Source organism: Hevea brasiliensis, chromosome 9 (assembly GCF_030052815.1).
Source record: "Hevea brasiliensis isolate MT/VB/25A 57/8 chromosome 9, ASM3005281v1, whole genome shotgun sequence".
NCBI lineage: Eukaryota > Viridiplantae > Streptophyta > Magnoliopsida > Malpighiales > Euphorbiaceae > Hevea > Hevea brasiliensis.
The window spans coordinates 95981061-95985614 of NC_079501.1; the positions used below are offsets into that span (position 1 = coordinate 95981061).

Consider the following 4554-nt stretch of genomic DNA (forward strand, 5'->3'; position numbering starts at 1 on the left):
GTGCGAGAGGAACATCTTGAGAGTTGTTTTTCCTTTTGGCAATTGTATAGCCGGTTTCAAGCAATACAAGAAGTAGCCCTTTTGCCTTATTTCTCTATGCTTCTACCTTTCTTTATGTTTGCTTGTTTGTGTATGACTTGCATGGTTGTTGTGTGTGTTGATGGTTGTTGTGTGTGTTGCACATTGTTGTGTTGCCTTGCGTGAGATTGGTTGCTTGTTGCTTGAGTTGGATTCGGCCATTGGGACACTTTGTGTTGGGTTGTTGCCGTGAGGATCCTTGAGACACTTTGTCTTTGGATTGGTTGCCGTGATCTTTGGGTGACTAGTGTAAGATTGGTTGCCGTGAGATCCTAGGGACAGTTTGAGAGGCTGACTTGTTGAGAGTACAAGTGCCACACGGGTGTTGGGAGCTGGTTTTGGGTTAGCAAAATCTTCCCCCGTGACACACGTCTCCACTTCAACCATCCGGCTTTAATCCTATGACTAACATCCTCCTCACATCCCCCATCTACTTGAAGAACTGAGCCGAGATATTTAAAGTGATTACTTTGGGACAGTATCACTCCATCCAAACTAACTCCTTCCCTATCACCAGTTTGGCCTTCACTGAACTTGCAATGGATGTATTCTGTCTTCGTTTTACTTAACTTAAAGCCCTTTGACTCTAGAGTACTTCTCCAAAGCTTTAACTTTAAATTGACTCCTTATTGCGTCCCATCTATCAGAACAATATCATCCGTAAACATCATGTACCAAGGAATACTCTCTTGTATATGTTTCGTCAATTCATCTAAAACTAATGTAAAAGGGTAAGGGCTTATAGCTGATCCTTGGTGTAATCCAATTGAGATCAAAAAATCTCTTGTGTCCCCCCCCACTGTGCGCACAATAATACTTGCTACTTCAAACATATCTTTCAACACTTATATGTAGCTAATAAATACCCTCTTTTGTTCTAACACACTCCATAAGACATCTCTTGGAACACTATCATAAGCCTTCTCAAAGTCAATAAAAACCATGTGTAGATCTTTTTTCACATCTCTATATTTCTCCATCAAGCTTCTAATGACAAAGATCGCTTCCATAGTTGAACGACTCGGCATGAAGCCAAATTGATTGAGAGATATAGAAGTATCATGACGTAGTCGATGCTCCACAACTCTCTCCAACAACTTCATAGTATGACTCATGAGTTTAATTCCCCTATAATTTGAGCAACTCTGTATGTCTCCCTTATTTTTAAAAATAGGTACTAAAATACTCTTCCTCCATTCATCAGGCATTTTCTTTGAGTTTAGAATCTTATTAAATAATTTAGTTAACCATGTCACTCCCATGTCTCCCAAACAATTCCACGCTTCAATTGGTATTCCATCGGGTCCATAGGCTTTACTCACTTTCATTCTCTTAAGTGCTTCCTTTACTTCTAAAAATCTAATCCTTTTAGTATAATCCACATTCTTTTCTATTGTTCTATAGTCTATATTTACGCTATTACCATTTTGACTATTATTAAAGAGATCATTAAAATAATTTCTCCATCTTTATTTAATGTCCTCATCTTTCACTAACACTTTTACTTCTTTATCCTTAATGCACCTAACTTGATTGAGATCTTGACATTTCCTTTCTCTTATCCTTGCTAATCTATGAATATCTTTCTCTCCTTCTTTAGTTTCAAGTTTCTCATATAACTTTTCAAAGGCCTGTGCTCTTGCTTGACTAACTGCCTTTTTTGCCTCTTTCTTTACTATCTTGTACTGTTCATATGCCTCATTATTATCACATTTAGGTAATTTCTTATACCATTCCCTTTTTCTCTTCACTGCCTTTTGTACTTCCTCATTCCACCACCATCTCTCTTTTGAGGGTGGTCCATGTCCTTTAGACTCTCCAAATACTTTTCTAGCTAATTCTTTAATCTTTGATGCCATATGTATCCACATATCATTGGCCTCCATATCCAGCTTCCATGCTTCGGACTCGAGAAGCTCATTTTTGAACTTCACTTGCTTTACTCCTTTGAACTCTCACCACTTTGTTCGAGCTACACTATTTCTTTAGACCTTACTTGAATTGTTCCTAAATTTGACATCCAAGACCACTAACCGATGTTGACTTGTTAAAGTCTCTCCTGGAATGACCTTGCAATCCTTGCATAGAGCTCGATTTGTCTTCCTGGTTAAGAGGAAATCGATTTGACTTCTATGTTGCCCACTTTTGAAAGTCACTAAATGTGACTCTCTTTTTATAAAGTAGGTATTTGCTAGTATTAGGTCGTATGCCATAGCAAAATCCAGGATGTTTTTTCCCTCCTCATTTCGACTGCCAAAATCAAAACCTCCATGAACATTCTCATAACCTGGAGGTATTAGTTTCACTCAAATAAAGAGACTAAATAATAGTATTTTTCAAAATACAGGGATCAACTAATTAGTTTCCTTAAAATAGAGGGACTAAATAGTAGTTTGAATAGCATAAATAACATAAAATTTGATAGAAGAATTAATTAGTTTAACGAAAACAAAATATAAAAACTAAACTAGGACGAAGTGTTTAATTTTCTTAAAATATATGAACTAAATAATATTTTTCTCTTTTTAAAATAGTTTAGCTGACACATGTAACAGTTCCACAACAGCTCCTTATTAGCATTATAGAGTAATTTTGATAACCAAAAGGCAAAAATTTTACTATCTTCATTATGAACATCAAGATTTTGAACGTATATTGAGACCAAAATTTTGATTATGTTCGGTTCCAGTTGACTGAACCTAAATTTAAACATCAAAGAATTGAACCTAAATTTAAACATCAAAGAATTGAACCTAAATTGAGACCAAAATTTTGATAATGTTCGGTTCCAATTGACTGAATTTGCACACCCTTAGATGATATATAAGAAGTATGTGATTTCTAGTTTGGTTTCTTTCAGTTGCATGAACTATACTGACCAATAAAGTAAATCGCATACAGACCTAGTTAGATTACCTAAGCAGCTTCTGCATCTTCTCTTGTCAATCATTGATTTCAGCTTTAATCTTTGCTTGAACATTTTCATGAAACCCTGGACATGGTTCATAATCAAGGAATGCTTGAAGAGTCTGAACGAAAGCAAAATAATCAACTTAATTTTCAGACAAAAAGTGTTATAGCCTCATGAAGCTTTAAATTAAAAGGAATCACCTCCAGAAGCACAAACAAGGGAGCCATTATAAGGGCTAGAGAAAGATTGTCCAAAAAAGCTGGTGCTCCTTTCTGCAGGATATTAATTGAAAATATACAATGGGAAGTCATTGATGTATTTACAAATTACAGAAAAGATATGATGGGAAGCCATTGATGTATTTACAAATCACAGAAAGAAAATTTACCTCAAAGACACCATGGCCAATGAACTGTCCAGCCTAACAGACAATTTGAGCCACCAGAACAACCTGCAAAAAGCTTGTTTAATTAAAAATTAAATGAAACAAAAAGTGAAGAAACGTTTTATTGCATTATATTGTATTACACCCTACTAAACTTAACAGAAGCTCTGTCAATAGCATCAACCAAATATTACACAAAACCCAAAATTGATTCTTCTGCATTTATTTTCCCCCTTAAACCACAAACGGAACAAGCATATTTAATTTCCAGATGAACAAGCATACAGATGATTAACAATGGAGAAAAATTTCAACATAGAGTCAATTTGGTCGGAGAAAAAAGGGAACCATATTGAATTGATTAAAAAAAAAAAAACTAATATGAAGACAAATTTTACCTTCCACGCAAGAGAAAACTCAAGCCAACTAGACACCCAACAAAAAGAACAATGCAGAGCAGCAAAGGAACCAGCTTTCGCATCCAAACAGATATAAAACAAAGTATAGATCAAAGCAGACAAGGACCCAAAATTGAGAAGCAGATCAACATCGTTACCAAACAGAGAGAAGCGGAGGTTTAACAGAGAAGGAGTAAAGTAAAGAATAAGAAGAGCAGCGAAAAAGATTGGCCAAACAAACATCATGTGAATTGCTATGTTTGTGGGGTTACTATGGTATGCACCATAGAAGGCGAAGTGCTTTTCTAGATCAAACAATCCACATTTTCCCATTGTGGGTTTTCCGGGGGAGGAAAAAGAAAGCAGAATTATCCGGGAAGTTGGTGAATTTTCTTGGAAAAGTAGGTGGGTTTCGTTTGCACTGTGGAAAAGGGAAAAGGGATTATGAGAAATGGTAGTAGAAAAAATCACAATACTCGAGAAGAATCAGTAGTCACCCCAAAAATGCCATGAAAGGAAGGTTTGGTGTGTGTCCCCACGTTACTGGCTATTCTTTATTATTATTTTAGTAAACTTGATTAGGGTAAAAATTGCTTTTTAGAGAAAAATCATAATTTCATATGTTATTAAAAAAATTAATTTAAAATTTTGAAAATTTATCATATTTAATTTTAAATATTTTTTAATATTTTCTAATATATATAAATATATATATATAATATCAAACAAATCCTTCGTCAGCGGACCAAGTGGACTAATTAGGTTCAGTAGAAGAGAATGAA

The 4554-nt window shown here is 35.1% G+C and overlaps 1 pseudogene; it reads right to left on the reverse strand.

The window, feature by feature from the left end:
- Positions 1-2809: 2809 nt before the first annotated feature.
- LOC110647962 (2-hydroxy-palmitic acid dioxygenase mpo1-like) lies at positions 2810-4287 on the reverse strand (annotated as a pseudogene).
- Between the last annotated feature and the right edge of the window lie 267 nt (positions 4288-4554).